Below are 12,981 nucleotides of genomic sequence, written 5' to 3'. Positions count from 1 at the left end.
AGTTATTTCTGTGGATGCCACTGCATAGAATGAAATATCAAAAGGTATATATATACTGATTTCAGCTTGCCCAACTAGTGACTTTTTTCAGGACAAAATTCAAAAAGCAGGAGGAAGATTATCTAGATAACAACAGACCAATTAATTCAGCATCAGTCCCAAATAAAGTCACAGGAGAATTGCTACAAGGTTCAACCAATAGGTAGTTAAGGATGCAATTGATAACATCAACACATCTTTACGGAGAACATGCTTGAGGATCTATGGCTTGTTTAATGGAAAAAATTGCATGTGTATAGTGTAGCCTACATAGACCTTGTTCAAGTGCTCAGTTTAGCTTTGCAGCAGATTAGGTAAGATGGGTAAGAACTAGCTCATATAAATGGATCTGACATGACAGGCTGACAGATTTCAAGAACACAATTATATGAAATAATTTTAATTGAAGTCACATTGTTTCTAGTGATATTTTTGCATGGACTATATTAGGTCTTTTTTTTTTTTTCCACCAGTAATCCAGAAGTACTTTCAAAAATTTTGATGATCAAATTTTCAGGTGACAAAGATGGGTAGAATGAAAATGTTGTGACAGACAAGCAGTTTTAGAGAGCAGCAGAAACAATCTGTAAGTTGGGCCTAGCCATGAAATTTTCATCTTAATAGGCTTCAGTGCAAAGCACCACATTTAGATGCACTGATGGCAGGACAAACTTAGAGGATGGTGGACTCCACTCTGTTGTAGAAGCTCAGGGAAGGCTCTGCATGATGCCCAGAAATTTCAACCTGAGGTCACAGTGTCATAGTATAACCAAAAAACCAAACCAACCAAACAAACAAAGAAACAAACACAAACACAAACCGTCTTGCAATGGGAAAAGGAGTGTATGCTAGTAGCATTGAGCTAGATGTTACAAATTCCTTTCCAAAGATTTGGAGAAGGTGCAGAAAAGAGTTTCCACATTGACTCAGGAGACAAGGAATACACTTTGCACTTGAAAGGCTTGAGGAAGACAATGTCTACTGCGTATCAAAATGAAGAGTGAAAGGTGATGTGATTACGATATACAAGTACATCCCTGGAGGGGAACAAGAATTTCCTGAAGTGCTTTTTAATCTAGCAAGGAAAAGCATAACTTAGATCACTTGATGCAAGCTGATGCCAGAGAAACTCAAACTGAGAGTAAAGTACAACTCTTCATCATGACAGTCGTTAATCATTGAAGCAAATTATGAACAAAAGCAATCGATTCTGCAGTGCTGGATGTCTTCATCAAGACCAGGTGCTCTTCAGGAGCATACATGAATGCAGCAGAACTCAGTGTCTAAAATGGCTTCAAGGACCTGAACACACTGCTATGTTGCCAGTGCTTCAAAAACACAAAACAAATGGTAGCATCCCTTATCTCTGGAAATAAAAGAGCATAGACACAATAGATTTCTATATACAGACAAGTGGAAACAAGCATTCCCATTTTTCTACAGTATTCACATGGATCTGCTGTAGATGCCAATAGAAAACAGCACATCAACTAACAAGTTAAATGTGTCAGAATAATAAGGATAAACATTTCATAGGAAAAGGGGTAGACACAGCAGTGTAAGCCCTACTGCATTTCTCAAAGTGAACAAGAAAAGAGAAACTGCATGGACACAGGTATCTGAAACAAAGCCCTGTGATTTGAGCCAGCTGAGGCTGTGTGATTCATGGCATTAATGATCCTGGCTTCTGAGAAAATCTGGCATCTTGTGCAACAGCTGCAACAGCTAACAGGACAAGGATCAACTCAGAGAGAGACAATGGCACATGCTACAGATGGAAATGGTTAATGCTGAGAGGAGATTCGAGGATGAAATATTAACCTGCACTGCACTGTTTCAGATTTCTGCCTCTCCAGCCCCTTGGCTAATCCCTTCTTGACATGGTTTCCCTGCATTGTTCTCCAGGGGTATATCCAAGGGCTAGATCTGATCTTGAATGGTGCCTTAGCAGATGGCAAGGCGGTGAGAGTCTCAGGGGTCAGCTTTCAGGCACAGCAGCTCCAGTTCTGGCCCTGGCAGTAAGTCAGAGCACACAACCAATTAGGACCACTAAGGGACCAATGACCAGCAGAGATTTGGCATCTATACAAAACCCTCCCCTATCCCACTCTCATTCATCCTCCCAAAAACATGCCATTTGCCTTGGAGTCCTACAGTAAGAGGGAGATGCTGATGATCCAAAACACAAACAGAGGGATCAGGCATGAATGTATTTTACTTTTTCAGAAAGTCTGCCTAAAGAGTCAAAGGCAGCAATGGCCTCTTTCCTCTTCCACAGACAGATTGAACTGTGAAGGTTTGCCTGCCACACAGGAGGAGTTTAGGAATGCTTCCATCTCTGAAACATATAGCAGAGTTTTGTTTATACAAATTCGGGTTTTGGTCAGCTGTACTTTGCTAAAGCAAATATTCTTGCTCTTATGCAATGTTGTGGTTTAACTTGGCCGGCAGCTAAACACCACACAGCCATTCGCTCACCCTCCCCCCTCCCTCTCTGGGATGGGGGAGAGAAATGGGAAAGTGAAGCCTGTGAGTTGAGATAAAGACAGTTTATTAAGACAGGAAAATAATAATAATAATTATAATTATAATAGTACTACTAATAATAATGTGTACGAAACAAGTGATGCACAATGCAATTGCTCACCACCCGCTGACCGATGCCCAGCCTATCCCCGAGCAGCCGGCCCCCCCCCCCCCTCCCCCGGCTAGCCACCCCTATATGTTGTTCAGCATGACGTCAGATGGTATGGAATACCCCTTTGGCCAGTTTGGGTCAGCTGTCCTGGGTCTGTCCCCTCCCAGCTCCTGCTGCACCCCCAGCCTGCTCGCTGGCAGGACAGAGGGAGAAGCTGAAAAGTCCTTGGCTTGGTGTAAGCACTGCTCTGCAACAACTAAAACATCAGCATGTTATCAGCGCTCTTCTCATCCTAATCCAAAACATAGCACCCTGCCAGCTACTAGGAGGAAAATTAACTCTGTCCTACCTGAAACCAGGACATGCAAGAATAATAATGGGAGTTGGTAGCCTGTATATGTGAGCTGGAGAACAGGAAAAAAAATTCTCTTACCGTCTTATTCTGAAAAAGCAACTAAATATAAGGTGGCAGCCAAATCTTTACCCTGGGTAGTAAGGTTCTTTGTAAATTCATGTTTAATCACTGTGTCCTTTTGCTTCATCTCTACTCCTTTGTTTCTACTTTTTTCTTTCCTGGATGTTATCTACTTCAGGCACAAATCCATAAAAGATATTCTGCTGACAGCAGAAGGTAGTTGTGGTAATGTAAAAGGATGCCATGTAATGCCTACTAAGCACCTAGCTCAATCTTTCATCCATGTCACTGAAGTTATCAGGGACAGCATTATGTTAAGTTCACCTGGAGTAACACTTGAAGATGCCTTATGCCATCTCTCCCATCTGTGAAAAACATAGCATAAAGTTGTACACAAGCATAAAGTTGTACACACTCACTCCTGGGCCAAAACACAGGACATGCAAGGTTGAAGGGATGCTCATGGTTCAAGCTGAACCATGAGCTCACTGCTTCCAGATCTCTTCAGGTGAACATCCCTGCTCCACAGGTTATATTTGATTCCTCAAGAGCCCCCAGGTATGACAGGTTAAGAACAGTCATGAGTGATATGGATAGCAGTCATTTATGTTTCATAACTACTGAACTTCTAAGCAGGTGACAGATTTAAGGATATTAGTATTGACATCTGATGTTTGCCAGGTTCACCAGTGCTGTGCTAAAGCCAAATCCAGGTCTTCCCCAGTACCGAGATGACAAGCTGGTTTGAGGCCTTTACACATATGTCGTATTGCCCCGTTTTTCACAAACTGAAGCATGAAAATACTAACTAGGTAACCATTATCAGAAGTGACAGTGTCAGAGTGTCAGCAATGATTCTGTAGGCAGACAGCACCAACACTTATGGGCAGGTAGGTGTGTCCTGGTTTCAGGTAGGACAGAGTTAATTTTCCTCCTAGTAGCTGGCAGGGTGCTATGTTTTGGATTAGGATGAGAAGAGCGCTGATAACATGCTGATGTTTTAATTGTTGTAGAGCAATGCTTACACCAAGCCAAGGACTTTTCAGCTTCTCGCTCTGTCCTGCTAGCGAGCAGGCTGGGGGTGCAGCAGGAGCTGGGAGGGGACAGACCCAGGACAGCTGACCCAAACTGGCCAAAGGGGTATTCCATACCATCTGACGTCATGCTGAACAATATATAGGGGTGGCTAGCCGGGGTGGGGGGGCCGGCTGCTCGGGGATAGGCTGGGCATCGGTCAACGGGTGGTGAGCAATTGCATTGTGCATCACTTATTTTGTACACATTATTACTATTATTATTATTATTATTATTGTTATTGTTATTATTTTCCCTGTCTTAATAAACTGTCCTTATCTCAACTCACAGGCTTCACTTTCCCGTTTCTCTCCCCCATCCCGGAGAGGGAGGGGGGAGGGTGAGCGAACGGCTGTGTGGTGTTTGGCTGCCAGCCGGGCTAAACCACAACAAGGTGATATACTCCTCCAAGGAAGGAGCCAAGGAAGTTGCTCTGTGCTGCTCAGATGCAGTACCCAAGGACCACCCCTCTAACTTAGCACAGTGATGATAGGACCAGACCACAAGATGCAAAAAACCATTCTTGTTCACCCTATCCTGATCCCAGTCAAATAGAGACTGGCTTAAGGCCTAAAGCCTACGGTTTAATATCCTTTCTAACCCCTACTGTCATGTTCAATTTCAGTTGTGGTTTGTCTGACTGCTTTACAGGCTAAATCACACAGTATAACTGCACGAACACAGCTTTCGTGGCTCACCGGGGCTCAGGAGAGCTGTGGCTGTGATGCGTTTCAAAGCAGGAAATCTGGTGGAAAACATCAGCCCACAGCAACCAAGGGCAGGCTGGGAAGCATTCAAACAAAGGCCATTGTAATGCAGCACAGGCAGGCAGATCAGTGAATGCTGAACTGCCCCCAAAGCAAATGAGCTCTTTAGACTTTTCCATGGACCTGCTGCCTACCTGTTGAGCACCTGTAAGGGTGTCCTGAAGGCACACGTGTGCCCTTTTGAACAGCAGCCCATAGTTGGGAATGGTATAAAGGAAAGTAGCCAAAAATTAGTTACAAAAATAAATAGGATTTCTTAAAAAAAAATAAAAAATAAAAAATAAAAAGCAAAAAAGCCTTGCTTGGTCAGGCAGCAGGAAGTATAACTGCTTTAGTACTTGCATTGATCTTTACCTTGACTAATAACTTTTCCTGTGTAACTATGAACAGGATTGGAAAAAGAAACATGAAGTTAAAAAAAACAAACAAACAAACAAACAAAACAGAATGTGGGTGAATACACTTGCTAATTTTAAATCTTTTAAACGCATGAACCTACTGCCTTGAGACAAACCACATCCCTGTCATCATTTCTGGTTAGAAAATGAAAGCTGTATGCTACATGAAGATGAATGATTTAAGGTCCCCCAAAAAAGTGCTGCCATTCATTGAAAATTTATATACTATGAAGGCAGAGATGCATCTGGGAGAACAAGATCTGTGGACTTCCTTTTGTCACCACAACACGATCTGGATCAGAGCATGTGGCACTGTTCCTGACTCTGCCTATGCTGTACTGTTACCTAGGGGAAGGTGGCAGCTTCTACTAGGGCACCAGGCTTGTGAAACTCGGTGGCCATCTCCAGCTTACTGAGGCACCGGTTGACCCAGAGCCAGCTGAAATCTAGGGGATTCTCAGCCCTGATTTCAATTGATTTTGAAGGAAAACAAGAAAAAAAACAACAAAACAACAAAAACCACTGCAAGTTAAAGCAGTCTTAATCAGTCTAACTCACAAAATCTTTTTTTTTTTTTTTTTTTTTTTTTTTCCCCAGTGGAAGCATCCAGGTTAACTGGAATGATCATGTCTGTAATTTCCAGGGGTATTAGCAGCAAAAAATCTGGAAGAACTTGCTTTGTGACATATGTTATTTGTCAGGCAGTCTAAGACATCCATCAGTCAGTCTTGAGAAGTCACAGTGATTTTTTTGTCTGTATTTAATACAAACAACACCACAGCAGCTGAGTGCTTTCAAACCTCCATTACAGTCTAGAAAAAAAAAAAAAGAAAAAGAAAAAAAAAGACAGAATAGGGGTAAAAGGAAATACAGTTTTGTGCAAGACGACAGTATAGAGTTCACAAAAGGATTTTGCCCTTGGACAAGTGTAACAGGGCATCAGGCCCAGTCAGCATAGGTTCAGGAAAGGCAAGTCCTGCCTGACCAACCTCATCTCCTTCTATGACCGGGTGACCTGCCTGGTGGACGAGGGAAAGGCTGTTGATGTAGTCTGCCTAACTTCAGCAAGGCCTTTGACACAGTCTTTCACAGTATTCTCCCGGAGAAGCTGGCAGACTGTGATTTGGACAGGTACACTCTGCTGGGTTAAAAACTGGCTGGACGGCTGGGCCCAGAGAGTGGTGGTGAATGGAGTGAAATCCAGCTGGCGACTGGTCACCAGTGGTGTTCCCCAGGGGTCAGTATAGGGACCCATCCTCTTTAATATCTTTATTGATGATTTGGATGAGGGAATTGAGTGCACCTCGGTAAGTTTGCAGATGACACGAAGCTGAGGGGAAGTGTTGATCTGCAGGTGGGTAAGAAGGCCCTGCAGAGCGACCTGGATAGGATGGGTTGATGGGCAGAGATCTTGAACCTGCTTTTTGCTTACAGCAGGAGGGACTTTGATCCCCCATCCCTCTTCAGGTTCAGTAGTAATACTTTTAAACTAATAAAAGGTAGATTTTGATTACATATAAGGAAGAAATTCTTTATTATGAGGGTGGTGAGGCACTGGAACAGGTTGCCCAGAGAAGCTCCACCCCTGGAAGTGTTTAAGGCCTGGCTGGCTGGGGCTTTCAGCAACATGGTCTATTGGTAGGTGTACCTGCCCACGGCAGGGAGGTTGGAATTAGAGGATCTTTAAGGTCCCTTCCAACCCAAACCATCCTATGATTCAGTGATTCTGGGGACAGACTTCCTGGTGACCTACTCCAGCCCCATGTCTTATGGCACCCACACCTTCTCCCAGCCTGCCACAAACACATGGGCTGCTCCACATATGTCAAGCGATGTCTGGAAGTCTTAAAAGATGTCAGAGCCCTGCTGCTGTACATACTGAATCCTGAATGACAATCCTGTGCACTGAACAAGGCAGGAATAAACTGCTGTTATCCCCACTTCACCAGCAGCATTACTGAGAGGGGAGCTGGTGAACTGTTGTGGGGGAGATATTTGAAGTTCTGTGCTCCAAATTGCAAGCATTTGCCGTTTCTTTTAGTGTTTTCCTTCCTCTAGGTACTGGCAGAATAGGATCAAAACTATATCAATCTGTAAGGTAGGAGAATGTGAAGGTTTCATAGGGACAATCTTTCTGAATGAGATGGAGGTCAGGCAGAAAATAAGATGCACATTTAACTGAAATATGAATTGCATTAATGCAAAGGGGTCAAAACAATGCCAAATATTTCCTTGGTTTTGAATGTTTGGTTTTGAAATATTTTTTATCCAGTTTGGTACATAGTCATACTTTATGTTAACAGGCTTTCTAAATGTTTTTTGTTTCTTTATTATTTTTCGTCCCCTCAGGGTCTGTGACCATCATCTTCTCAGCAGTTCCTGAGGTTTTAATGCGACTTTTCTATTATATTCAACCTGTTGATTAATTGAAGAGTCTCTCACTAGTTGAGTTGGCAGGGTATTTGAAAGTAGTCTTAGATTGTCTGCCTCTGTGAACTGGAGAAGGAGCAGAATCAAGCAATTTGCAGAAAAACTTAATAGAATGATGCTGGAGAGGCCCAGGAAATGATGGTGTTAGTTCAGAAAGGAAATGAGCTGAAGGGAATAGAAATGTTTTTGCTTTCCTTTCCACACAGAGCAGTTCATCTCCAGAGAGGAGGCTTGCTTTCATCTTCTGACAGAAACCTGTATCAGCAATTTCTCACGGGATCGCCTTCCTGACAGTCCTTCAGTTGCACTTGTACCTAAGAGACCTTTGCTGATTTCTGTTTGTATTAGTCTTGCAGCTACTGGAAATTTCCTCATGCGTACCAGGAGCTATCATCCAGCAGAAATGATTAATGTTTTATACAGGAAACATTCTGGTGGTTTTGAAGGCATTAATTTTTTGTGCTCACATGCTCCTGTGTTGATTTTCCCTCAGAATTACGGCTGGGACTCTCATTCTATCATTTTTTTTCTGTCCCAGTATGTCACATCTTTTCATAAGAGTCATCGCTACAGTATTTAAATCCTAGGCAGAACACTTTCTTTTGAAATACTTTGTGATTTTTTAAAGACATGCTTTTACAACATTTACACACCAGCTCTCAGTCTTACGATGTGCTGAAGCACAGTGCACACAGCCAAGAACTGTGCTGCCCCCCACATGAGCAGCTGGATTTCTAAAGCAGATGCCTAATGAATTGCACGTCTCTCCATTCCCATCCCAGTAACTGCTTATACTTTTCTTTCCCTGTGGACAGTATAGAGAAATACATTAATATTAAATTAAACGCTATAGGTTATGGAAACTTTTCAGAAGAATAAAGTCTTATATAGCTCCAAAACCTCAGACTATATATCTAGAAAATCTTTGCAAAACAGACAGGAAAAAAAAAAGTTATTAAACGTTACATGTAGTTTTCCATTTAAAAACACCACCATCAGTAAAATCAATTCTTTTCCCTGCCTGTGAGCTCCCCTCGAGGGAGACTTCAACATTTCACCTTGGGCTTCGAGTTATGCCTGAAACGTGCAGAGAAGATTGTAAGAGTGTGAACATTTAGATACTGGTGGGTATCTAAACCCCATAGGCTCCTTTGAAAAATCCCATGCTATATTAGAACAGTAGCTAGCAAGTCTTCTTCTTTTATTACTCTGAATTTTATATGTATTTAAGGGTCATTGACTAGGAATATTTTTCATCCAGGACTAAACAACCAAGTACCCCTTGGTGGCCATTATTTAAAACACAGCAAAACATTATCCCTGGTAATGAGAATACACTGAATCTTAGGTTAACAAGCAGAGAACATGGATATACTAAAACTAGACTGAAGGAATATAAATATATTTACACATAGTAGTTTGCAGCTGTTTCTCGGCATAAGAATACTGCACTACATGGGAATTGCAATGACTATTTTATTTTATTTCAAATGTTATAGATTCTAAGTCTCTATATATTTCCTGTAGTTTCAGCAGTAGATTTGCAGCCCATGGATACATGACATTCTATATGTAGTGTATATATTAATATCTATCTATCTGTCTTTCTAAGTCTTGTCCAACAGACATGGGAGTATAGTTGGATAAATGGGTAGAGAAGATTGTAATTTAAGTCATCTTTTAACTATCAGGTCAGTGTATAAGAGTCATGACATAACTTAAAGTGGTGCTTAATAATCATAATAGACTCGTTTAACAGGGAAGACTCATGTATTTGCAATGTAACTGAAGCTGAGCATCATAAAGAAAGAGCTAATAAATGACCGAGTCTTGATAAAAATACAAGAAAAAAGAAATAATAAAGAAATTCATGTTTTTAAGAAAGAGCATGAGTGGAAAAGAATGATGAGCTTGACAGTGCCTCTATTTCAGCCATTTTGGTTGACTAAAATGTCTCTCATTGTTTTCTGGAAAACGGCAGAGAAAAACAGATCTGGAAAGAAGGAATACCAGCGACCAAGACAGAATTCTAACTCAGCTGAAGACAGAAGTAGAAAAGTCATGCCAGTGCTTTGAGCAACAAGCTATACTCAATACAGGGTTTGTTTGGAAAGCTAATTTACTATTTATAGGTGATGGGCAGCCTTCCAGTAGCCAGGCTAATCATGTAACATTTTCTTTCTAATATTTTCAGTATGCCACACAGAGAGATTTAAGTCAGTAAGCAAGGCTGCCAGCACAGAAGCATGTCCTGTCACCACAACCTCATGTTCTCCAGATTATTCTGGGGTTTGGGACTCCCAGCCCTCCATTCGACCGGCTTGGCACTGTGGCAGGTATTGCAGCCCCGAACTGACAGTAGTTTCTCCTTTGCCCACGTGCAGTGATGGAGAAACCTTAGGAAGTCTGAATGTTCTTTCTGAACAAGTACCCGACATATTTTACTTATTTTTTACTCCTTTTGGGAATTAAAATTTTGGTACAACTGCCTTAATGCACCAGACCTTGAAGATGCACCTTAAAGAACCAGACCAGGCTGGAAATATAATACAGCAACACGAACTTGTGAAAGGGCTTAAACCTGAACTGAAGTAAGAGAAGCCTTTTTTTTTCCCATCTTTTCTCGACCAAGTTCCAACAAAGATGCATATGGGACCTGTGTAACAGGAGAAATCTGCATTATATTGACAAGGCAAAAGGCAGAATTGAGTTCTATTACTGACCTGGAGCACTATTTAGACCTGACAAATCAAACGCCACATCAGAAACTCATCAGTTGTGCTAGGATTAACCACCTCCAACCCCCACCCCCACCCCTTATTTTTTTTTGTTTTTATTACAACCCTCCAGTCCTCTTCTCTCTCCAGATAGAAATAAACTCATTAGCCAAAATTGGAAATGGTGATAAAAATTTATAATGGGGGAGGAAAATAATGGTACTCCCTTTAACAAAGTCTGTCTTCAGAAAGCAGCCATAAAATGCTAGGGAAAAAAATAATGAATTTTATGGCGGCAATGAGAAAACAAAGATAATTAAAAACAAAACCAAAATTCTTTACCATCATGATACCAATGTAATAGCTTCCCTACAGGAAAATAAAGGAACTATCATCCATGTATGGGGGAAGAAATTTTTATTTCTCCTAGGAGCAGAAATAAGTGACAAGTGTTATCTGCACTTCTATCCACCAAAGAGATTTAATCCAAGGTACTGCAAGGCTAGAAACATTCTGGTAGCATCAATCTCCATTCACTAGGCAAATATTATGGTGACAAGGCCCTGTGTGGTACTCCAGTAGTTTTTTTCCTCATCAGACTGAAAAGCGTAAGGAAATTATGGGTCTGTGGAAAAGGATTATTGCAGTTCTGCAGAAACTGTTTTTGCTGAGCTGGTTTCTTCCTGTGGCTTTTGCAGAATGAGCTGTACCTTTTACAGTACCAAGATCAGGTGTAAGTGTCTGGCCAACTAGAGGGAAACAACTTCTGTGCACAAGTAAATGGATAACGAAACCTGCTTGCTTTTAGTGGGCAGGTCCCTGAGCATCACAGAAGACCTCCTGCCACAGGGCTTGAGCCCACAGGCTCTCAACAAAATTCCTGGCGAAGGCAGGGTCATCGTCACCTCTGCTGCTCCAGCAGCTTCTCTCCCACTGAGCTGCACAGCCACTGTCTTGGACGGCATACTGAGCTCTCCAGAGTGGGGAATATTTGACTTGTCTATCTACTGCACTGAGACACCAGCTGTACCATCTGACTTCTCTTTTATTAATCCTTCCTTACAGGTGCTTTTAACTGGAAGCATTGCCTGTCCAAAGCAACCATTTTCTGCTCATGCTACACTTCTTCAGCTCTTCTATCATCCCAGCTCCAGTACTTATTACTGCCTCAAAATTTCCCCTCAAATGTCATAACTGTATATAGTATATAGTGCAGAGACTGAGCTGCTTATTTTGAGAGCTAAGATGGAAATAACTGCCATTCGTTACACCTTTCTTCTTGTCCTTTAAGAAGATTTCCCATTCTCCAGGTCTCACATGTTTTTTAGCAGCAGTTAAGAACAATTTTCAGGTTTGAGTGGAGTAATACCACTCCATAGCCAAAGTGTTGGCAGAATGAAGTCCTGTGCTGGCCTGGTGGGCAGTGATGAACCTGTGCCTCTCCATCTCCAGAAACTTGCAGTCAGAGAGATGCAGACAGGTTCACCTTGGTGCCCTGCCACCTTGCAGAGAAAAACAGAAACGCAGCCAAAAGCATGGGCTGTGGGCATAACCACTGCAGCAGGGATACAGACAACCACATTTCAAGGCTAATCTAAGAAAAACCCCACTGAGCTGTGTAAAGAAATCTGCCGGTGCTGAAAGAGTAGGAGGCTTCCTGGGAGGTGACTGAGCACGAAAGGGCAATTTCACAGAACGGGTGTGCATGCCAGGGTGTATTTAAAGATTGTTTGATTTTCTTTTATATTCACTTATTCTTAACAGTGCTCCTAAGATTTAAATGCTGTACACAAGGTCTCTGGTGAGAAGCAAAGTCTTTGCAGATAAAACAGTTTAAGCTAACAGCTTCCCTTTCTGCAAGCATCTTCGAACTACCAGCTGTGTCTGCCAGAGTGAGTGTTGCCTTAAATAACTCCCTCTCAAGACAGCGAAGGTGAAGCTGGCAACAAGACAGATCTTTTGGATGAAGTTAAAAAAAAATCAGTCCATCAACAGCTCTCTAGAAGCAGTAAGTCTCACACCTGCCTTTTTAATTTTAATAGGCTTTAATTAATAGCACTTTTGGAAGGTGGGGCTTTACAACAAAACATTTCAGCTCTGTCCCTGTGTTGTGTACAACTTTGTGCTGGGGCCATCCCCTGCCGCTGCTTCCCCACTGTTCTGTCTTCTTGGAGCCCACCAGGCATGTGTCTGAACTCTCCTTCCTCCTTTCTGCCATTGATTTTCCTTGGTCGAGCATCTGTCCTCCCTGTTCTGCCCAAAGAGCTCTCAAAGCCTCTGTCACACTGGCCCTTGGCTTCTGTTGTGCTCATTTCTTTAAATATTTGTGTCACTGAAGAGAAACACCCCAAGCCCACCTTTTGTAGGATCTTTGCCAGGCTTCACCTTTTTAAGAAGTAATTTCTATGAATTTAGCAATGCAACTCAGCTAAAGGTACATACTCAAAAATACAAACACATTCAAAAATTTCCCAAGTTTGTTTCTGTTCCCTAAGTGCATATT

This window comes from Cygnus atratus, chromosome 4 (genome assembly GCF_013377495.2).
Source record: "Cygnus atratus isolate AKBS03 ecotype Queensland, Australia chromosome 4, CAtr_DNAZoo_HiC_assembly, whole genome shotgun sequence".
NCBI lineage: Eukaryota > Metazoa > Chordata > Aves > Anseriformes > Anatidae > Cygnus > Cygnus atratus.
Note: the sequence above shows the minus strand (reverse complement) of the source record.